This window comes from Lissotriton helveticus, chromosome 6 (assembly GCF_964261635.1).
Source record: "Lissotriton helveticus chromosome 6, aLisHel1.1, whole genome shotgun sequence".
Classification (NCBI taxonomy): Eukaryota; Metazoa; Chordata; class Amphibia; order Caudata; family Salamandridae; genus Lissotriton; species Lissotriton helveticus.
Genome location: NC_136067.1, coordinates 1,183,426,865 through 1,183,450,861, shown reverse-complemented (window position 1 = coordinate 1,183,450,861; position 23,997 = coordinate 1,183,426,865). Strand labels below are relative to the sequence as shown.

The following is a 23,997-nucleotide window of genomic DNA, read 5'->3' as shown; positions in this document are numbered from 1 at the left end:
TCATAAAAAGCAGATAAACTCTCTTTCATCAAGCCATTGTATTACCAATAACAAACGCCAGAACAAACACATTATATTTTTCAAAGTAAAGGAAATCAGTTTTTTAGAAAACCTACACAAAATGTCGCATTCCTATCAGGAGCTAGATGCCCTGTGGATGAGGTTCTTCCCCTGAGTGTCAGAGTGTAATCATTATGTTGAATGTATACGTGTGGCCCCTACATAGGGCACACATGTAATGGATTATGGGGCCCTGGGCTTTGTGGAGAGAGACCATTATTAAAATGAGTGATAAGGATGATTTCTACTTGTGTTACTTACATATCTCTATGCAGGGCGCAAGTTCATAGTAGCTAAAATTGGTTCTCAAAACACATCATAGTATATGCTCAATATTATGTATAGGCTTCACACCATGTGCCATGTATGTATACTCTTATAAGTAACTGAGGATGGTGTTAGCCAAATGCACTGTCCCAGTGATCACTCAGCCCACATCAGACTTTACAAAACAGTTGTCAAGGAGGTAGTTATACCTTACAGATCCCTTCAGAATGCCAAACAACTGTATGTTGACATATGAAATGGTTATATTAAAGGGTGAACCCAAAATCAGGGTTCAGTAAAGACCGTATTTACCGTGGTTAAAACCTGGAAGTCCTCCCATGAGGTTCAAGTGAGGGTTGGTGAGCCCAAAGGCTCCAGGCACTTATAGTTGGGAGGGAGCAAACACCACCTGCAATATCAAGGCATCGGTCAATGAACCTATCTATAGTGAAAGTGGTAAGTATATACTTGTAATCCATAGTATTCTTACTTAGGATCAGTGGCGGTTCGTCCATTGGGGGCGTTGGGGCGTTGCCCTACCAGCCATGGACGACCGTCACTGTCACACTGCGCATTCGTGCACGCACCAAAAAGTAAAATTATGAGCGCAGTGCACAATACAACAATAGCCCGACACTGCCGACAGAATAATGATTGGAGGTCGGTCGGAGTCACAATAGTGACGTCATCGCGATCGCGGAAGGGTGTGGGGGCGGGCCTGGCAGGCTGGCAGCGTGTGACCCTGAGAGCGTGGCAGGGAGGGCAGCAGCAGTGTGCGCATTTAGGACAAGTCATTTTTATGACTTGCCCACGCATGCCCACGCATGCGCACACACGCAGTAGACCCTTCCCTCCTCCTCCTCCCCTAGCACTCACACAGGTAGAGACCCGGGGGAGCCGGGTCTCATTATGGGCAGTATTAGCCCAGCCCTGCTCTTTAGCGTTGGCCGCTGTGGGGACGTCACCGCGCTCTGGCGTGCTCCATGACCTCGTGGCCGGCCTCCTGAACCGGATGCGAGGACTCCCGCAGTTCCCACACAATTTCCAATAGGATAATCTCTGCTAGTTGAATAATCCAGCCTGGAATAATCTCTCCGATCACAGTGGAGCGATGAATCCGACATCGCGCAGACAGGATTTATTTCAGAGACGGACTCCGTAAGTACAGTACACCGTGACTCCGATTGAAATTTGTGGTGATTGCGTTGCTGCTTGGGTTGGACTTGGCCTGCCAGTTATAGGCTGCTTAGTTGTATTGTGCGTCGTCATCATCGCAGTCGCATGATAAACTACTAGGCATGTAGTGTGTCTGTGTCAGCTCAGCAGCCAGCCCCAGTCCACTGTGTGTCTTCTTCCCTCCCCGACCCCAAGTGATATCGGAGTTCAATTACTTTTATAATGTAAATCTTACTCGCACTCGCTCGTGTGCTGAATAAACATTTGCCCGCATAATTGCTGGCCCACTTCTGTTCACCGTGGGTTCCTTTATCCCTACAACTCAGCCCAACCTGGGTGGTGGCCTTTGAACTAGTACTCACGCCGCATAGCTTTTTGCAGCCGTCATAGAAATGATCTTTGAACATTCCCAGAGTACAAGGGGGATGGGCATTTAGGTTGTCATGTCCGAACGATGTATTAAGACATTGGATAGACAACGTGGAACGCCCTTATGCCGAATCATCTATGTTGCAGTACAAAAATCTACTGGTAACATGCCTTTACGTTGTTCATTCGTACCTTGTAACGTTTTCTGGATAGTTGCTTCTGCAGCCACTGCCGGCGTTTCTGCAGGTACATCTGAAGTGACCAACCGACAACCATAAAAACAAGTGCATGGTATGAATGCCTAGTAATGATTGTAAAGAGAGGAGTTGGCCTAACGGCTAGGGCGCTCGACCTCGGACCTGGGGAACTGGGTTCGAGTCTCGGTAACGACGCCAAAAACCTCCTGTGATTCTGGGCAAATCACTTAATCTAATCTCCCCGTGCCTAAAATGAAAGTGTCCTCATGTAACTAACTGGAAAAATAAGTAAAGTGCTCTGATACCTTATTCGGTTCGGGTCTAGTTCGCGCTATATAAAACTCTGCAAATAAATAAATAATAATAATCTTACTCGATTGCTTTTGTACTATGTAACTCACAATATGGAAATACGTTTTTTTCTCAGTTGCCTCGCAAGAAAATATGTTTTTGATTTTGTGGCCAGGGCAGCCTCTTCAAAGTGCAGGTTTGAAAGGCAAACATTGAGACAATGGCATTTGACTTGGATGTTTAGCACAGCAGACACATGTATATTGTGCCTTTGGTAAGTAAATTGATCTGTGCACATTTCTGAATATATGGATTGTACCCAAATATTGTAACTTTCAAATACATGACAACGGCCTGACCGACCAGTCCTTTGCATAAAGTAGCATCATTTAGAAATGAAGAGATTGGGCACACCTTGAAGCGTCATTCACTGTTTGGAGGAATGTCCTGAGATTCTGAACTTTAATTATTATTAGAATTTGAAAAACTTTTCTTTTAACGTTTTTGCTTCCTTGGTTGCTAGCGTAATACTTTTAATTTACCTTATACATAACATGCCTGTAATTTAAACCGGGGGGAGAATATACACACTGCGTCTGCGTGCCAAAGCTCTTAGCTTCAGAAACCTATCAAGAAGATAGAAAGGTTTCTGAAACTATGAGCATTAGCAACCAGCGTTTATGCTTCTTAAAGGGTGTGTGCACACTAGAACTAAAAGCGCACAGGCACACAAGTAAAACATCCACAATGCCTCACTCACAGACAAATACGTATATTTATATGTGCAAGGATGCATAGACACAATGGTGCACCTACACATGATTATACATGCACTGAATACGTTAATCTTAACATTTATTGAATGCTGCTAGTTTGTGACCTGCTTACTTTGTTAAAAATTACTGTGAGGTACTCATCATTTTTAGCTTGAAGTCTGTTATGAAGCTCTGTGGTTGTACTTAATAAGCGGCTACCCATGTTATTATATGACATCTCTTTATTAATGTAATAACTGCACTTTCACAATTGCTTTATTAAACCTTGATTTCTCCAAATTGCTTGAAAATACGCCATTTGCCCACTCTTTTTTCAAACTTTTCCTGGGGGAGACCCACTGTAAGTCGCTCGGGCTCACTATTCTCGCTAGCCATGGTGCACTCCACGACAAACTGTATGCCACACCACTTACAAATGTCACCAGCCGCCACTGCTTAGGATTAAGGCGTGGCCCTCATAGGTCCAAAATTCAATAAACAGAAAGGATCCGTGGCATCTATATGACGCTGTCCATTACTTAGTGGAAGGTGCCTGAAATGGCTGTGATCTAAAAGGAACGACACAGTGAACATGAATATTTAAAAAAAAACACTTCAGGGTCATGGTTTCTCTTATATTGACAAAACACTCTTGTTGGACTTGGGCCTTGTGGCAGGTTCACCCCTGAACTTTTTGCCTTAAATAATAGTGATTTCTGGTCTTTGCGCACTTTGACACTGTGGCGCAGTGTAAAGTGCGTGCGCACTTGGAGTGTGTGTGTGAGATAGGCCTGCCCTCCCATAGGAATGCATGGGGAATGTATGTGTCCCTGGTAGTTCCTGATGCGTGGGGAGTGCAGGCTCGAGTTTGGTATGTGTGAACTCGTGGGAATGAATGCTGCGCAACGGTATGCCCGGCTTGTATGTGTCTAGTGGGGAAGGGCCACTTCTAGACATGGCTGTGTGTGTGCAGTGAGGGTACTGGAGCGTGATTGGCTGGAGCTGGCTGGCATGCCAGGCTCCAGGAAGTCTGGCTGGGTCTGCCCGGTGGTGAGTGGGAGATTAGCATGAGTGATGTGTGGGAGGAGTGTACCTGTGTCCTGAATGAGGCTGGGTTTTCCCCTGACAATGCTGGCTCCGCCCCCCTGTGGTGCGTCTAATGACCCAAGCCTCCCCAGTGAATGAAATGGGTGGTTGGATTTTGGAAAAGGGGGGTGGTGATGGACAGAGTTTCTGAATGATGCAGAATACTCTTACCAAGTCAATAGATCATGGTTTTAATCCATCACCGTTTTTTAGCTCACTGCACCATCCCAGCTCAGAACCTGGCTATATGCAAATTAGTCTGTTCCTGTCCCAGTGCATGATGGGTCCGTGAGCCGCCGCCTGCGCCGCATCTGGCAACCCGCAAAGTGCAACGCCTTACTACACCGTTCTTGTGCTGGTCTGACTGTGGTCACTGCTGCTGAGGAAGTCAGGTCCTAAACTGGTGGGAGAGTTGTGTTCTGGAGGGTGCTTCAGAAGTAGAGGTAGGGTGGGGCAATCGTGCCCGTGACCTCTGGTCAGCCTGAGGGTGCGGACCCTAGGTTGAAGAATCAGTGGTAGTTTGGAACTACACTGAGAAAGGAAGTGGAGAATGGCTATTGTAGGCCAGGGGTTACCACCCCCCACTCTGTGGATTGGCAAGGACCAGTGGTATCTAGATGGCCTAGGGCCTGGTCCTAGCCGTGGACAGCTAAGGAGTACCAGTGGGGTAGCCTAGTTGGACCTGTTTTTTTTTAAGTATGTGCTTGTCTTATGGATCAATGTGGCATAGAACCGGAGGGTGTCCCTGCAGTGCGGGCCCGCGTCCGTGTTCTATCGCCCCAAGCAGGGAAGTCCATCACGGTGGTGATTGGCCTACCCTGCGTTTTGGCTGGAAGGGGGTTGTGTTGGACTTGGGCCTTGTGGCAGGTTCACCCCTGAACTTTTTGCCTTAAATAATAGTGATTTCTGGTCTTTGCGCACTTTGACACTGTGGCGCAGTGTAAAGTGCGTGCGCACTTGGAGTGTGTGTGTGAGATAGGCCTGCCCTCCCATAGGAATGCATGGGGAATGTATGTGTCCCTGGTAGTTCCTGATGCGTGGGGAGTGCAGGCTCGAGTTTGGTATGTGTGAACTCGTGGGAATGAATGCTGCGCAACGGTATGCCCGGCTTGTATGTGTCTAGTGGGGAAGGGCCACTTCTAGACATGGCTGTGTGTGTGCAGTGAGGGTACTGGAGCGTGATTGGCTGGAGCTGGCTGGCATGCCAGGCTCCAGGAAGTCTGGCTGGGTCTGCCCGGTGGTGAGTGGGAGATTAGCATGAGGGATGTGTGGGAGGAGTGTACCTGTGTCCTGAATGAGGCTGGGTTTTCCCCTGACAATGCTGGCTCCGCCCCCCTGTGGTGCGTCTAATGACCCAAGCCTCCCCAGTGAATGAAATGGGTGGTTGGGCCATCAAGAGTACTCAAGAACCAGCTGCGACTGGTTCTGCCCCCACCCTGCACCTAAAGACAAAGGGAAAAGGTGTATAAAAGAGGGGCTGTGACCCCATGAAAATGTTCTTGTTCCCAACTAGAATCTTGCCAGGGGCGTGCTGCTGCTTGGGCTCAGGGATGGCTTGCCTCCCTGAGCCCTGCCCAGCCCCTGGACTTCTGCTGTCCTGGACTCTACCAGGACCTGATTGTTGGCTGTTGCCCTAGCACCTGGAAGTGCTTTATGGATATTTTGCCTAGCGCCTGGAAGCGCTTCCTTCTCTCAGAGAGCGCTGGGAGCGCTGGATTATTGCCCCAGGGCTGTGGCTGCCCTTAGCGCTTTATTTTTCATGCCTGGGCAGAGCGCTGTCGTTTTCCCTCTGAGGGAAGCGCTCCTGCCCTTCTGGTGCCCCAGAGTGCTTCGTTGCACTTTCTTCTTAAATACGGGTGCCACCCCAGTTATTTAATTATTTGGCGAGTGCCCACCTCGCTGTGTTGGTTTTAATTAATCTCGAGGGTGCCACCCCTCTGAAATGCCCCCGAGATTCACCGCCGCGGCCCGAGCGCCGCAAAACAGGAAGCCAGGCACTACGGTGCCTGACTCGGGGCGGGACTTCCGGTTTTGCGGGGAAGTCCCGCCCGCCGCTGCATCGTGATTGGCTGCCCGCTCCGCCGCCGGCAGAGAAAGATGGTCGCATGCTGCCCGGGCTCCCGTGAGCTGTTGGGAGCACCGGGGGACCAGCAGGAAGCCGCCCGAAGGGTTGCGGGGCTCCCAGGACCAGGAGGGAGCCCCGGAAGAAGATTGCCGCCCAGCCGCGAGGGCTCCTCAACCTGAGCCCCGGTCCCAGAAGAGGGAACGAGGCGAAGCAGAGACACACCGCGTCCAGAGCCCCGGTGAGTAAAGAGGGGGCTGCTGTCCTGAGTTGTTTAGAGGACCCATGGGGGTCCTGAAGTCCCCGTGTCGGGGGGGGGGGCCCATTGAGGCGCATGGTAGGTGCCTGGGCGGCCCCGCTGGCGAGAGGGCCGCCCCAACATCTGGAAACATGATTCCTTCAAGAGCCAGATGGCTCAGTACAGCCTATTATCTCCAAGAGCCAGTGCATGGCTCCCAGGGTGGCCCAGTTATTTTAAGGGCACAGTATCCTTGGGGCATGATGGTTTCAGGAGCCAGTGCGCTCCCCAGGGGCAGAGTGATCTATCGAGCCCTGAGAGGCTCCACCTTTTGCATATTTGTGTGCAGAGCCAGAGGGCTCCCAGTTTGAGCAGCTTTGGGTCCCAGAGGGCTAGTGAGAGCCCTGGCGCAGTTTTTGCTGATCTACAGCTGCCCAGCAATTAGTGGGCAGCTGCACCGTTTAGGTCTTTCTTTTGCTTCTAGGGACATGTTCTGGACTTTAGGAGTGAGTCGCACTCCTTCATCCCTGGCCTTTCCCCAGCTGCGCAGCACTTAGTGCCAGCTGCAGCGTTTAGGCCCCCTGTCCTGTCCCTCAGCTGCCCAGCACTTTGTGGACAGCTGCTACGTTTAGGTCTTGGCGCAGTGGCGCACCCTGGACTTTGATGTAAGTTCATGTTACTGTGATTTCTGCAAAGTGCTCTTTGCTGCACCTCTGAATGTGTTGTTGATGCATTATGTGCCCTGTTCCTTACACCGCTGAACGTGTGTTGATGCGTCATGTGTTCCTTACACCGCTGAATGTAGGTTCTGCATCATGTGTTTTGTCCCCAGGTCTATGCCCCTACTTGTATTGTGATACTGAGGTGGTTGTCCTTGCTAGCACAGGTGGTGCTAGTAAGGTCCTGGTTCCCTGCGTGACCTGTTCCTAGGGTGGTTAGGATTGCGTAGGGGGGACTTACCAGTTACCAGTGGCTACTGGTTGTGTGCTTTATGTCCTATTTTGTGTTACAGTGATCTTCTGTTATAAGTGATATTCCAAGGGCTTGATACTAAGCTTGCCCCCTGACCAGAGTCCCAGGACCAGTGGACTCTATGGTGCCTTCCCTGCCAAATTGCTGGGACTTGTCTGATCTCCCTTGGCCCCTGGGGCCTCGCTGAAGTGTGCCTCGCTCGTTCCCCTCGGCAGCTCGTGCCGGCAGCCCGTCCAAGCCTCGAGCAGCGCCGCTCTCCCCTGAGCTGCGCCGCTTCGCTGGGTCGCCCGCATCCTGCCTTCCCCTCCTCTTCTGAGCCGCACACATTGGTCGCCCCAGAGAAACGCTTGTACCGTGCCGGCAGCCCGTCCAAGCCTCGAGCAGCGCCGCTCTCCCCTGAGCCGCGCCGCTTCGCTGGGTCGCCCGCTCAAGCTTACTAAGGAGGTCACTCGCATTATCCCGTGCAACCAGGACGGAAGGTACTGTCTGATAGGCTATGTTCTAAGTTCTAGGCCTACAAGTATTGTATTGTTACTTCTAAAAGTGCTGATTCCTGACAGTGGTCCAGGTGGCCCTGTCTTGTAAATAATCCCTTGTAAATTCTGCCCGTGCCTCTGGCACATTGTAAAGTGTGTTTTATCTAATGTGTTTTGGTGTAATACAAAGGCTATTTTTATATAACCTTGTGTGGAGTTTCCTTTGTGGTGGGCCTTTGGGTGTTGTTGCTGGGGTGCGTGCGCAAATACTTAACTTACATCGCCTCCAAGTTTAGCCTTGCTGCTCGCGCCACGTTACCTAGAGGGTGAGTAGGGGTTATCTTGGCGTGTAACTCCCTTGCCCTGACTTGGGGGTGGTGGTCTCTGACTGACTTTGGCAAAAGCCCTGGCCAGCCAGGGATCCCATTTCCAACACTGGCGGCAAGCGGTGAGGATAAGGATTTGTGTTTGCCTTGTACCTTAGTAGCAGCTGGCTGCACCACAAAACTCTGCATTTTAGATAAAAACATTGTGGGGATTATTGTTTTAAGTTTGCTGAAAATGTCATTTCTGTGGAAATGTGTTTCTTGTGCACTTTGAGTTAGGTGTCCCTAGCTCGGGAGGGTAGATCATCCCCATAAGTGCAGTGTGTTTTCTGGATTCACCAGAAGGGTGGGATCCAGTGGTGGCAGCATAAGTGTGTCCAGTGCATGTGTCCCCCGTCCCTGCCCTGGAGTAATGGTACCTGTGTCAAGTGTGGTCAGGTTGAGAAGTCAGGGGTGGTAGAAACTGCCTTACCAGTCTGGGGAGGGGTGTGTGTGGATGAATGGTGTGTGGCACTGGACGTGTTTGTAAGTTCTCTGGATGGGGAGCTTGCTGAATGCTTGTTTTGTTCAGATACCTAAAGTCCTGTGTGTTGAACTTTTCCCAAGAACGTCTGCAGATAGTGGAGCCTGCTTTTTGATTTCTGTGGTCTGTTGAGAGACAGAATTTTAGAGTTGGTAATGTTCTGGGAGGAGAGAGGCATAGGGGATGGAGTGATTCCAAAAGGAGTGTCTGAGGTGTCTTCCAGCCCAGCGTGGTGGAAGAGGTTCAGTGTAGCCCAGCTAGGTCTCGGTGTAGGGGCTCACGTCCTGTCTCAAGAGGAGAAGGAGTGGGTGGGACTGCATGTCTCCAGGTGCCCGAAACCCAGTCTCAGGGCCTGGATTGTTCTTGAAGGGAACATCAGGTCGGGGGCCTAGGCTGTACCAATAGGTCATTTGAGGAGGATCTTCCAGAGTGTCTGGAGAACGTGGAACCTCTGTAACCAGGGTTCCAGTAGTTCTGGTGTCTGGCAGTACCGCTCCAGTTGGGAGGGTGCAGAAGTCCAGACGGAGGGGTGTGAGGGGGATAGGTTCCCCAGTGGAAGAGCCAGTGGGTCAGGGGCCAGCCAGAAGGGTTGTGTCGCCAGTGAGTGACCATGGTGGTGCCACTTCTGTCCGGAGTGTCAGGCAGACTTGTACACGACACATTAGTTATGTGTCACCCTCAAGGAAGTCCTGGTGCGCCAGGCATCTGACCAAAGGGTACGTCCCTCGGTTGGGGAGCCAGTAGCCGGTGTTTCCGGATCTGGACGTAAGGGCAACTGTATGTAGTGTCCTGAAGTTACAAGAAGGGACTCCTGCCTGAAGAGAAGGAACCGGGTAAGCTGTAGGGGGTATTGACCTGCAGTGGTTGCCTTGCTGCTGAAGGAGGAGAGAAAGTCTTAGATTTTTGTTTTCAACTTGTGGAAGTCCTGGTGCGCCAGGCATCTAACCAAAGGGTAGCGTCCCTAGGTTGGGGAGCCAGGGTCAGGTGTTGCCTGTCCTGGACGGCAGGGCGACTGTAGCCAGTGTCCTGGCCGGTTTGTCTTCTAGGGGTACCCCTGTGAACACAGGTGGGGCTCATCTTAAGTGAAGAGACCCTGTGTTTCCCAGAAGGGGTGGTACAGGCCTAGCAGGGATCTTTAGGGTTCTTGGCTGAGTGTTGTGGTACTACCCTGAGAGCAGGTGGGGCCTACCTTAAGTGGAGGGACCCTGTTCTACAGTGGGAGGGTGCAGAACTCTGGAAGGGGGTCAGAGGAAGTCTGACCCCTGTGCATCCGGTAAATGTGAATCCCAGGTGGTAAACCAGTTGGGGGAGCTGTGACTCTGTCATGACCAGCCTGGTGTCCTGTAGGCACCGCACTGAGCCGCGTCTGCCTTCGGCCGCGCAGCCTATGCCGCTCGCCGTCCCCGTCTCGACGCGGTCCGTGAGCCGCCGCCTGCGCCGCATCTGGCAACCCGCAAAGTGCAACGCCTTACTACACCGTTCTTGTGCTGGTCTGACTGTGGTCACTGCTGCTGAGGAAGTCAGGTCCTAAACTGGTGGGAGAGTTGTGTTCTGGAGGGTGCTTCAGAAGTAGAGGTAGGGTGGGGCAATCGTGCCCGTGACCTCTGGTCAGCCTGAGGGTGCGGACCCTAGGTTGAAGAATCAGTGGTAGTTTGGAACTACACTGAGAAAGGAAGTGGAGAATGGCTATTGTAGGCCAGGGGTTACCACCCCCCACTCTGTGGATTGGCAAGGACCAGTGGTATCTAGATGGCCTAGGGCCTGGTCCTAGCCGTGGACAGCTAAGGAGTACCAGTGGGGTAGCCTAGTTGGACCTGTTTTTTTTTAAGTATGTGCTTGTCTTATGGATCAATGTGGCATAGAACCGGAGGGTGTCCCTGCAGTGCGGGCCCGCGTCCGTGTTCTATCGCCCCAAGCAGGGAAGTCCATCACGGTGGTGATTGGCCTACCCTGCGTTTTGGCTGGAAGGGGGTTGTGTTGGACTTGGGCCTTGTGGCAGGTTCACCCCTGAACTTTTTGCCTTAAATAATAGTGATTTCTGGTCTTTGCGCACTTTGACACTGTGGCGCAGTGTAAAGTGCGTGCGCACTTGGAGTGTGTGTGTGAGATAGGCCTGCCCTCCCATAGGAATGCATGGGGAATGTATGTGTCCCTGGTAGTTCCTGATGCGTGGGGAGTGCAGGCTCGAGTTTGGTATGTGTGAACTCGTGGGAATGAATGCTGCGCAACGGTATGCCCGGCTTGTATGTGTCTAGTGGGGAAGGGCCACTTCTAGACATGGCTGTGTGTGTGCAGTGAGGGTACTGGAGCGTGATTGGCTGGAGCTGGCTGGCATGCCAGGCTCCAGGAAGTCTGGCTGGGTCTGCCCGGTGGTGAGTGGGAGATTAGCATGAGGGATGTGTGGGAGGAGTGTACCTGTGTCCTGAATGAGGCTGGGTTTTCCCCTGACAATGCTGGCTCCGCCCCCCTGTGGTGCGTCTAATGACCCAAGCCTCCCCAGTGAATGAAATGGGTGGTTGGGCCATCAAGAGTACTCAAGAACCAGCTGCGACTGGTTCTGCCCCCACCCTGCACCTAAAGACAAAGGGAAAAGGTGTATAAAAGAGGGGCTGTGACCCCATGAAAATGTTCTTGTTCCCAACTAGAATCTTGCCAGGGGCGTGCTGCTGCTTGGGCTCACGGATGGCTTGCCTCCCTGAGCCCTGCCCAGCCCCTGGACTTCTGCTGTCCTGGACTCTACCAGGACCTGATTGTTGGCTGTTGCCCTAGCACCTGTAAGTGCTTTATGGATATTTTGCCTAGCGCCTGGAAGCGCTTCCTTCTCTCAGAGAGCGCTGGGAGCGCTGGATTATTGCCCCAGGGCTGTGGCTGCCCTTAGCGCTTTATTTTTCATGCCTGGGCAGAGCGCTGTCGTGTTCCCTCTGAGGGAAGCGCTCCTGCCCTTCTGGTGCCCCAGAGTGCTTCGTTGCACTTTCTTCTTAAATACGGGTGCCACCCCAGTTATTTAATTATTTGGCGAGTGCCCACCTCGCTGTGTTGGTTTTAATTAATCTCGAGGGTGCCACCCCTCTTAAATGCCCCCGAGATTCACCGCCGCGGCCCGAGCGCCGCAAAACAGGAAGCCAGGCACTACGGTACCTGACTCGGGGCGGGACTTCCGGTTTTGCGGGGAAGTCCCGCCCGCCGCTGCATCGTGATTGGCTGCCCGCTCCGCCGCCGGCAGAGAAAGATGGTCGCATGCTGCCCGGGCTCCCGTGAGCTGTTGGGAGCACCGGGGGACCAGCAGGAAGCCGCCCGAAGGGTTGCGGGGCTCCCAGGACCAGGAGGGAGCCCCGGAAGAAGATTGCCGCCCAGCCGCGAGGGCTCCTCAACCTGAGCCCCGGTCCCAGAAGAGGGAACGAGGCGAAGCAGAGACACACCGCGTCCAGAGCCCCGGTGAGTAAAGAGGGGGCTGCTGTCCTGAGTTGTTTAGAGGACCCATGGGGGTCCTGAAGTCCCCGTGTCGGGGGGGGGGGCCCATTGAGGCGCATGGTAGGTGCCTGGGCGGCCCCGCTGGCGAGAGGGCCGCCCCAACATCTGGAAACATGATTCCTTCAAGAGCCAGATGGCTCAGTACAGCCTATTATCTCCAAGAGCCGGTGCATGACTCCCAGGGTGGCCCAGTTATTTTAAGGGCACAGTATCCTTGGGGCATGATGGTTTCAGGAGCCAGTGCGCTCCCCAGGGGCAGAGTGATCTATCGAGCCCTGAGAGGCTCCACCTTTTGCATATTTGTGTGCAGAGCCAGAGGGCTCCCAGTTTGAGCAGCTTTGGGTCCCAGAGGGCTAGTGAGAGCCCTGGCGCAGTTTTTGCTGATCTACAGCTGCCCAGCAATTAGTGGGCAGCTGCACCGTTTAGGTCTTTCTTTTGCTTCTAGGGACATGTTCTGGACTTTAGGAGTGAGTCGCACTCCTTCATCCCTGGCCTTTCCCCAGCTGCGCAGCACTTAGTGCCAGCTGCAGCGTTTAGGCCCCCTGTCCTGTCCCTCAGCTGGCCAGCACTTTGTGGACAGCTGCTACGTTTAGGTCTTGGCGCAGTGGCGCACCCTGGACTTTGATGTAAGTTCATGTTACTGTGATTTCTGCAAAGTGCTCTTTGCTGCACCTCTGAATGTGTTGTTGATACATTATGTGCCCTGTTCCTTACACCGCTGAACGTGTGTTGATGCGTCATGTGTTCCTTACACCGCTGAATGTAGGTTCTGCATCATGTGTTTTGTCCCCAGGTCTATGCCCCTACTTGTATTGTGATACTGAGGTGGTTGTCCTTGCTAGCACAGGTGGTGCTAGTAAGGTCCTGGTTCCCTGCGTGACCTGTTCCTAGGGTGGTTAGGATTGCGTAGGGGGGACTTACCAGTTACCAGTGGGTACTGGTTGTGTGCTTTATGTCCTATTTTGTGTTACAGTGATCTTCTGTTATAAGTGATATTCCAAGGGCTTGATACTAAGCTTGCCCCCTGACCAGAGTCCCAGGACCAGTGGACTCTATGGTGCCTTCCCTGCCAATGTTCCCTGCCAATGGTGATGTTGTTTCCGGCGTTGCTGTTGGAGAGCTCTTTAACGATGTTGAAGAGTTCCTTGCTGTTGTGTGCGTTGTTGTCCAGTCGTTCCTTGAATGCAGTTTTCTTGGTGGTGTGGATCAGTTGGTGGTGTTTTCGGGTGGCGAGCTTGAGGGCAGTCATGTTGTCCGGTGTTGGGTCTCTGCGCCAGGCTTTCTCAAGGGCTCTGCAGTCCTTCTTGGAGCTCTTGAGTTCGTCGGTGAACCATGGGGCTTTCTTGCTGCCGGGTCTGCTAGGCGGGGTCCTCAGAGGGGCGAGGTCGTCTGCGCAGTCGCTGATCCACTTCGTGAGGTTGGTGGCCGCTTGGCTGGGGTTCGTTGCGCTGGTGGGTGGGTTCTTGCTCAGGGAAGCCGCGAGCTGGTCGGCTGTGATCTTGTTCCAGCTTCTGCGTGCAACCTGTTGCTGTTGGTGGTGGATCGTGGTCCTTTTGAAGCTGAAGTGGACGCAGCTGTGGTCCGTCCAGTGGAGTCCGGTGGCGTGGCTGAAGGCGATGTCCTTGCTGGATGAGAAGACGGGGTCGAGTGTGTGTCCCGCGTAGTGGGTGGGGGTGGTTACCAGTTGCTTGAGTCCGAGGTTAGCGAGGTTGTCCAGCAGGGTGGTGGTGTTGCGGTCGTTGTTGTTCTCCAGGTGGAAGTTGAGGTCCCCGAGGAGGATGTAGTCAGCGGAGGGGAGGGCCTGCGGGCTGACGAAGTCGGCGATGTCCTCACTGAATTGTGTGCGTGGTCCCGGGGGTCTGTAGACGAGGGTGCCTCTGAGGGTGGTCTTGGGGTTGATGTGGATCTGGAAGTGCAGGTGCTCGGCGGGTGCGAGGGTGTCGTCGGTGTTGGTCGTGATGCGGATGGAGTTCCTGTGGATGATGGCGATGCCTCCTCCTGTCTGGTTGACGCGGTCCCTCCGGATGATCTTGAAGCCGTCCGGGATGGCGATGGCGATGTCGGGCGCTGAGGAGGCGTTCATCCAGGTTTCCGTGAGGAAGGCGACGTCTGGGGCTGTGGTGTCGAGGAGGTTCCAGAGCTCGACGGCGTGTCTGTGGACGGAGCGGGTGTTGAGCAGGATGCACTTCAGGTGGCTGCTGCTGTTATTCGTCGAGCTCTTGGGCACTGCTGGAGTGGTGCAGGTCCGGATGCAGGTGAACTTGCAGGAGTTGCAGCAGAAGGGTCCGTGGGTGCGTCTCGGGGTGGCTCGGTAGCAACCCGGGAGTCGGCCGGCGTTGAGTGCGTAGAGTACGGTGGCGGCATAGGTCCGGCGGGAGGGCTGGTGACTGCGGGAGACAGGGGTCCGGGCGCTGGGCGCGGGCCAGGCGCGGACGGGCGCAGACGGGCTTACCTTTGCCGCGCCTTTGGCGCACAATCGGCGCACCCGCTGCGCGTGCACGCTGCGCGTACGCGCGGTCGCCATATATGGCAAAGTGGGAGGGAGGGCGGAGCAGCTGGGAGGCGGGAGCGGGGAGGGCACAGAGGCAAAGGGGGCGTGGCCGTGAGCACGGCGGCGGGAATGGGGGGAGCGGGGCGGGGGTCACAGGGGCAGAGCGAGGTGATCGGCACAGGGGGAGAAAAAATCTATTAACAGTCACACAGTAATAACAAGGAAACCAGGGACGGGGCACACAAGTACAGCAGTCAACAACAGAAAAACGGCAGCAAGGCGGCAAAGGGGCACACAAGTACAGCAGTCAACAAACAGAAAAGCGGTAGCAAGGCGACAAAGGACGGGAGATACAGCGGGGGGCGGGGTCCACGGGGCGGGCTCAGCGAGGCTGAGGGCGGCAGCGGGAGGGAGTAGCACACGCTACAGCTGGTGGCCGTGCAGCGCGGGAGTGTCCTGCAACAGGTCACGCTCACCTGCGCCGCGCGGTCACCATATATGGCCAAGTGGGAGGGAGGGCGGAGCAGCTGGGAGGCGGGAGCGGGGAGGGCACAGAGGCAAAGGGGTCGTGGCCGTGAGCACCGCAGCGGGAAGCGGGGAGCGGGGCGGGGGTCACAGGGGCAGAGCGAGGTGATCGGCGCAGGGGGAGAAAAAATCTATTAACAGTCACACAGTAATAACAAGGAAACCAGGGACGGGGCACACAAGTACAGCAGTCAACAAGAGAAAAACGGCCGCAAGGCGGCAAAGGGGCACACAAGTACAGCAGTCAACAAACAGAAAAGCGGTAGCAAGGCGACAAAGGACGGGAGATACAGCGGGGGGCGGGGTCCACGGGGCGGGCTCAGCGAGGCTGAGGGCGGCATGGGAGGGAGTAGCACAAGCTACAGCTGGTGGCCGTGCGGCGGGGGAGTGTCCTGCAACAGGTCACTGTAGTGCATGACGGCGGGGCCGTCATCAGCATGCAGATGGTGTGATATTGTTGCTGAGTGTAGGAGTCATAAAAAGCAGATAAACTCTCTTTCATCAAGCCATTGTATTACCAATAACAAACGCCAGAACAAACACATTATATTTTTCAAAGTATAGGAAATCAGTTTTTTAGAAAACCTACACAAAACGTTGCATTCCTATCATGTTACGTAGGGATGTTTATCATTGTACTTTAAGCCATAGTCTAAAAACCAAAGGAATTGTAACATTTAAACATATAGTAGTGTCCCCCCGCCATAGTTACCATATAATTGGCATTACTAGTTAGATTTGGGTTACATGAAAGATTGCAACAGAGGACATACACCAAGGTTAGGTGTTGTATTAATAACGGTTATTGGCCTATGCAGTTGGTCAAATGCAGTGGACCAGAAATGCCAGTATTCAGGAGGTTTTTACTCTGGGGTGAGGCATGATAGTTGTGCATGGCTTGAATCCAGTTTGTTAAGCCCATTGGCAATGGTGTTTAGGCGGATCATCCATTTGGATTCACATAGGTTGAGAATAGAGGACATATTACCCCTCTTTGTCCGAGTTTGGCTTTTTCTATTACTAGCCATTGCATTTGGTCTGGAGTGTGTCCCTTTGCGTTAAAGTGTTCTACTAGGGGCGCACCCTGCACAGAACACCGAATTCTGCTCTGGTGTTGCAAAAATCCGGGTTTTATCTTCTGTTGAGTTTGGCCCACGTATAGGAGTTCACAGGGGCAGATGATTCCATAGATCAAGTTCATTGAGTTGCAATTGGTGAAAGAAACCAGGTCGATCACATGTTACTTGTAAGAAAAGCTCTTTGTGACAATCGTTCTCTGACATGCTTTGCAATGTCCACATTTGTGGTGACCATTCACGGGGGGAAGGTTCCAGAGAGATTGGATCATCGGTTACGTTGATGTTTCAAGGAAGGAGCGGACCACATGGTCCTTAATACTTTTTGCTTTCTTGAATGAGTGCATGGGCACGTCTGGCTGATCGATGTCGTCTGAAACCAGGCTCCAATGCTGATTAATTGCCTTTTTTACCGCATTACTTCTTGTCGAAAAAGTTGTTACGCAAATGAGTCTCTGTGATTGTGCATCTCTTTTCTCTTTGGGGGGAAAGGAGGGTTTCACATGGACTGAACCACACTCTCTTGATCTACGGAATCATCTGCCCCTGTGGACTCCTATACACGGGCCAAACTCAACAGAAGATAAAAGCCCGGATTTTGCAGCACCAGAGTAGATGCGGTCCGGTGGGGCAGACGAGTAGGTGAAGAGACGCAGCGTCCTCATTCTTGAAGATTGTTTCAAAGGGAGACACCGCCCTCCCCCCCCACCCCAGACCATGATGTGCTATTACGCACTCTGACAAGCATACAACGAGAACTAGAAATCGTATGTATCTTACACGCATGCTTTATTAGTAGTGGCAAACACAGGGCTCGTCCCTGTGTGGTCCTGAGGGAGAGCTAGGGGAAGCTCGAAACATGTCGACCGTACACTGAATCCCTTCTCATTAAAGATAGGTACATAGTTTCCACCCAGTTTTTAACCATACCTACCTAGGAGCAGGAATAAAAATTGCTTAGGCCACTGCATGGTATTTTTAATCACTATACATTCACTCCACCACACATTACACCACACATAGTCTTCCACAAAATAGTGCTCCTATGTAACTCCGCAAGTCGTGGCACACCCCAGTTAATAGAGAGCTGGTATGGCCCCAATGATAAAGCATGTCACCATGGGGAAACCCTGGTGAGTGAGGGGAATCAAGAAAGACATTTTTCTTTCTTCCAGGCTTTTTTCGGCCAGATTGGGCAGAAGCCACCATCATAAGCTAGGTCTCAGAACCCAACACTTTTGGGTTCATGTTTGACTAAACATCCCTACGTAACATGATGAGAATGCAACATTTTGTGTAGGTTTTCTAAAAAACTGATTTCTTTTACTTCGAAAAATATAATGTGTTTGTTCTGGCATTTGTTGTTGGTAATACAATGGCTTGATGAAAGAGTTTATCTGTTTTTTATAACTCCTACGCTCAGCAATAATATCACATCATCTTTAACACACAAGCAATATGTGCTAATAAAGCATGACCTAATGTAATAGGCATTTACAATGTAATGATACTAATGTTTGTTGACAATGTTCAATCAATCAATCAATCAAGGCATTTATAAAGCGCACTACTCACCCGGAGGGTCTCAAGGCGCTTGGGGGGGGAGTGCTGCTACTGCTCGAACAGCCAGGTCTTGAGCTTCTTCCTGAAGGAGAGGTGGTCTCGGGTCAGGCGAAGGTCGGTCGGGAGGGTGTTCCAGGTCTTGGCGGCCAGGTAGGAGAAGGACCTTCCTCCTGTTGTCGCTCTTCGGATGCGGGGGACGGCGGCGAGGGCGTGGTTGGTCGATCGGAGGTGGCGTTTGGGAGCATAGAAGTTGAGGCGGTTGTTGAGGTAGCTCGGGCCTTGGTCGTGTAGGGCTTTGTGTGCGTGGGTGAGGAGACGGAAGGTGATTCTCTTATTGACGGGGAGCCAGTGCAGGTCTCTCAGATGTCCGGAGATGTGGCTGCGTCGGGGGATGTCGAGGATGAGTCTGGCTGAGGCGTTCTGGATCCGCTGGAGTCTCTTCTGGAGCTTGGCGGTGGTTCCGGCGTAGAGGGCGTTGCCGTAGTCCAGTTGGCGGGTGACGAGGGCCTGGGTGACCGTATTCCTGGTCTCGGTGGGGATCCACCGGAAGATCTTCCGTAGCATGCGCAGGATGTTGAAACAGGATGCGGAGACGGCGTTGACTTGTCTGGTCATGGAGAGGGAGGGGTCCAGGATGAAGCCCAGGTTGCGTGCGTGGTCTGTTGGTTTGGGTGCGGTGCCCAGGGCGGGGGGCCACCAGGAGTCGTCCCAGGCGGAGGGTGAGGAGCCCAGGATGAGGACTTCCGTCTTGTCTGAGTTCAGTTTCAGGCGGCTGGTTGTCATCCACTCGGCTACGTCTTTCATCCCTTCGTGGAGGTTGGTTCTGGCGACGGCGGGGTCGTTGGTCAGGGAGAGGATCAGCTGGGTGTCATCGGCGTAGGAGATGATGTTGAGGTTGTGTTGGCGTGCGATGGCCGCAAGGGGGCCGCAAGGGGGCTCATGTATTTCATATTATGTGCGCTCTGACACATGATCATTCACACACCACGGACAGTGATATATAGAGGAGTCTTTTCTCCACCCCACTTAGTCAGGCAGAGGCATCCAGCGTCTAAATACGCGAGACGTCACGCTGCGTTTTTCGGCAGACCACGGGCCTTTTAAATCAACCTAGGTGCCCGGCCCGTGTCTTCATTTTCCGATCTGAGAGGAGGAGGCCACAAGAGTAGCAGTGAGTTTACGACCTATTCCCTTAGTTACCCTGGCGGCTTTAGATTCCGTCCTTTGATGACTTATGAAGGTGATGTTCCCTGCTTTAACTCTGCAGATACAGCACCGTGTCAAGCCTTCATTTTCCCGACGTGAACTCAACCGGCGGACGCGGTGAGTCATGTTCCCCATTTTTCAAACTCAGTCGGCTTGACGTTTTCCCTCATTTTTCCACACTAGAGGGTTTAAATATGTCAAGAGGGACAGAAATACGGACTATAACGATAATTTAGAGTGTTTTGACAATATAAGAGAAACCCGACCCTGAAGTGTTGGTTTTTTAATATTCATGTTCACTGTGTCGTTCCTTTTAGATCACAGCCATTTCAGGCACCTTCCACTAAGTAATGGACAGCGTAATATAGATACCACAGATCCTTTCTGTTTTTTGAATGTAGGACCTATGAGGGCCACGCCTTAATTCTAAGTAAAAATAATATGGATTACATGTATATACTTAATACTTTCACTATAGATAGGTTCATTGACCGACACCTTAATATTGCAGGTGGTGTTTGCTCTCTCCCAACTATAAGTTCCTGGGGCCTTTGGGCCCACCAACCCTCACTTGAACTTCATGGGAGGACTTCCAGGTTTTAACCACGGTAAATACGGTCTTTACTGAACCCTTTTTCACGTGTAATGTTTTTTAGTTAGTGACTTTTTAATTTTCAACACATTTATATTACACCCTTAGGTGCCCTTTCCACTTCACGCACACGCCAGTCCTGTGGAAGACCCCACTAGCAAGGCTCTTAGGAACCCACGCATACACAGGAGTCGAAACGTCGACACTACCTTGATGCCATACAATCAACAGTACCTGATCTACTGCGATTTGTTGTATTATATGACTGTGTAACAACTTACATGAATATTTCCATTTGTCGTACTATGTAGCTATGAAATGTTATGCCGAATGAATAGCAAAACTGTATAACTCGTCGTCTAACTGTCACGTATCCCACTACCTTTACTCAAACCTTTCACTTTTTCTTATCCCTTGCGTCACCTCACGATCGGGCACTCCAAATGCTATTTCAAATGTTTTCTATGACTGAGATACATGTTCAGTGTGATTAAATAACACTGCTACAACAAGAAACTCTTTAATTTAATTTTTTGTTTGATTTTTTGAATAATGCAAATCATATATGAAATGGGCTTTTCTGTATTGATTTGATAGAAATGTGAGGTTCATGTGGGATAAGTACCCTCAGCCTGCAGAGAGCAGGGCCTGACTGTGGCAGGAGAACTGATGCACAGAGTAATGTCCTAGTAGACCTGCTGATTAATGGATGTTCCCAGGAAGAGTTATCTGTCTCACTAGAAGCCCTGATAGCTGTTACATGGACAATATGAGGCATGGTGACTGAGGTGACACCCTGACCTGATACTTCTTTCCATTGACCCACAGTGTCAATGTGTGTCTGTCACTACTGACTGTCCCCTTACTCACATAGGTCTGTTGACACTGCTCTAATAGTGTTGCTTAAACTGTGCAGGCCTATTGCACATCAGAGACATTGACAGTGTAGATAGTGAGTTACTTTTGAATAGATGTAGAAATGCTAATCATCGGCTTGGCTACAATATTCCCTCTCACACTACACATACAATGTTATGTTGATTGTCATGCATGTTACAGTGGCATGTATGGCAACAGGGGTGTGTTGTGATGGCAGTACAAACAACACAAACTGATTATGACATACTAGGATATTGATATAAGAAGCCCACATGTCTACACAGCCCCCAGAGCGGTAGCTCTGAGTCACGCATACCTGCCCTTACCTTGTGACCTTAGCCTTAGGATGTTGTGCATACTCCTGCCTCTATGGACCATATGCATCAATGCAATGGGCCTGGCAGTTAAGGTGTCTGGACAGTCATGCACAGGTAGTTTACCCATCAGAAGCCCCAAATGGTAGGTTGTGTGTCATGCAGCCTGATTCATCATTCTCCCGTTTTGCGAGCCCCTAATAGCGATTCATAACGAATCGCTATTAAGGACTTGCAAAACGGGATTCATGTAGGAATTGCAATAAATATTGCGATTCCTACATGTTCCTTATTTGCGATTAGCTAATTGCTAATCGCTAATAAGGAATAACTCCCCATGCATTCCTATGGGCCTACAGGCCCATAGGAATGCATGGGGAGTTATTCCTTATTTGCGATTAGCAATTAGCTAATCGCAAATAAGGATGCGATTTCAAGGGTGCAGGGGTGTCCAAAGGACACCCTGTAGCACCCCTGAAATGTATTCTACATTGGTGTTGCGCACACACATGTCCAAAGGACATGTGTGTGTGTAACATGCAACTTAGAAAAATGCATTTAAATGCATTTTTCTAAGTTTTTGCTATTTACCGAGAGGTCTGACCTCTCGGTAAATAGCGGCCCAAAATTGCAATTTCGCAATTTTAAAATGCTTCATGAATTGCATTTAAGCGGTGGCGTCCGCCCCGGTGCAGGCGACATCCAGGGCCCTCCTTGACTGGGCGACGCAATGGAACTTACAGGACGCATGGCGCGTCAGGAACCCCACCGCCCGGGTATACTCCTACTACTCGGGAGCCCATTCCCTACATGTCAGGTTGGACAGATTCATGCTGTCCCGTGACCTGCTCCCCTCTGTGTCTGACACTGACTACCTGGGCCGGACACATTCAGACCATAACCCGCACACGCTGGTATATGGATGGAAGCGCCCACGCCCGCCCGTACCAACGTGGCGCCTGCAACCGGATCTCCTACTTGACACTCCATTCCGAGAGGAAATCTCCGGGAGGATCTTACAGTACTTCGAGGACAATACTGACTCGACCTCCTCCCCGAGAACCGAGTGGGACGCCTTTAAAGCGGTGACCGGGGTAGCTGCCTCGGTGTCCAAGCAAGCTTACGTAGGCAAGTGGAGAAAGATCTGCTGCAGGCGGAAGAGGCTCTGTTGGATAAAGAACGGGAAACAGCGGGGGGAGATGATGCCCAACTCATCTCGGCCAGGGCGGACCACGCTACCTTGCTGGAGCGCCTAAAGAATATCAACTTCGCTGCACATTCCGCGCGCACCCACAATACAGGCGACAAACCTGGCAGGCTACTGTCATGGTTGGTACGACAGGACACGCACTCTGCATCGATCCTATCCATCCGTACACCCCAGGGCATTGAGGTCTATACCCAGCAGCAGATCCATGAAGCGTTCACGTCGCATTACAAATCCCTGTACAGCTCGCGGCTACGGGCCACGGTGGTGGAGATCACAGACTATCTGGTGTCTTTACAGCTCCCGACTGCTACCGCTGCCCAACAGGCCGAACTAGGAGCCGCGCTTACTGGTGAGGAGTTACGTGAGGTGATTTTCTCCCTCTCCAATTGCAAAGCGCCGGGCCCTGACGGGCTCCCGGCGGAGTTTTACAAGGCCTACTCCCTGGTATTAATACCGGAACTGCTGAAAATGTATGGGGCAGCACTGGAAGACGCTGAACTCCCGGCGTCCCTGAACGAGGCTAACGTGGTCTCCCTGCTGAAACCAGGTAGAGAAGCGAGCGACCTCGGCTCCTATAGGCCGTTAGCGCTCCTCAATACCGATTACAAAATTCTTGCAGCGGCCCTGGCCCGGAGACTAGCGCCACTGGTCCCCACTCTGGTACACTCTGATCAGAATGGCTTCGTGCCCACACGGAGCACGTCCTACAATTTACGCCGTTTTTTCAGAATCCAACGTTATGCGACCCTAGCCTGGCCACGCTCGGGGTGCATCGTACTTGATTTGGAAAAGGCGTTCGACTCGGTGGAGTGGCCATACCTCCTCCGAGTCCTCGAGAAATACGAACTGGGGGACGCTTACGTACAGATGGTGGGACTCCTCTACCAGGCCCCAGAGGTCCGGGTCCGGACTGGACGGTTGTTCTCGGACAGGATCCGCATCGGGAGAGGTACCAGGCAGGGCTGCCCCCTCTCCCCTATATTATTCGCCTTAGCGATGGAGCCGCTGGCCGAGATGCTCCGCAGCTCCGGAGACGCCTGGGGCATACTGCTGGCGGATGGCACCCACTCGGTGTCTCTATATGCCGACGATTTGTTGCTATATGTCAGAGATCTCACGCAAATACCAGCCGCGATCACGGACATATTTCGGATATTTGGCGACATGTCGGGGCTCCGTGTCAACTGGGCCAAATCAGGGACCTATGCGTTCGGTAGCGAGATGCCGCAGTGTGATGTACGCATGATGGGGGAGACGCTCCGATGGCACCCGACGGTATTTCGCTACCTTGGGATATTCATATATCGAGACCCCGTAGACCTCCTGGAGGGGAATCTAATAAGAGCCATTTCCTCGCTTACGGCCCAGGTCACATTCTGGAATTCCCTCCCGCTCAATGTGCCCGCCAGAGTGGCGCTGACCAAGATGATAATGCTTCCCCGGCTTCTCTATTACTACACCAATCTGCCAGTGTATGTGCCGACGCGCATCTTTAGAGAACTGGACTCCCTCACCAGACGCCTCATCTGGAATAAGCGGAGGCCCCGGGTAGCACTAAAGACTCTGTTTGCACCCATGGACGCTGGAGGCCTAGCGGTTCCCAATCAGGAACTCTATTACTTGGCAGCACAGCTGCAGTGGGTTGCCTACTGGCTGAGCGGTAAGAACTTAGTGGACACAGCCACGGCTGATACCATCCTATCTCCCGTACAGGCGCTCGCCCTCTTCCACCCGTTGGCGCGGGGCCGCCCCCCCACGCAGGTCCTTGTAGCAGTGGCGAAGCGGTGCCTCGTGCGGAGCCTCCGGCTCACCAAACACATGGTGCCCTATGCCCCGAACCTGCCTCTACTGGGGACACCCCTGGGTGCAGGC

At 52.3% G+C, this 23,997-nt stretch overlaps 1 long non-coding RNA gene across 1 annotated transcript; it reads left to right on the top strand.

The window, feature by feature from the left end:
- The first annotated feature begins 1,199 nt into the window (after window positions 1-1,199).
- LOC144761680 (uncharacterized) lies at window positions 1,200-20,232 on the top strand. The gene is made up of 3 exons (XR_013595844.1): window positions 1,200-1,485; window positions 19,642-19,738; window positions 19,831-20,232. It is a non-coding gene; the product is annotated as an uncharacterized LOC144761680 (long non-coding RNA).
- The last annotated feature ends 3,765 nt before the right edge of the window (window positions 20,233-23,997 follow it).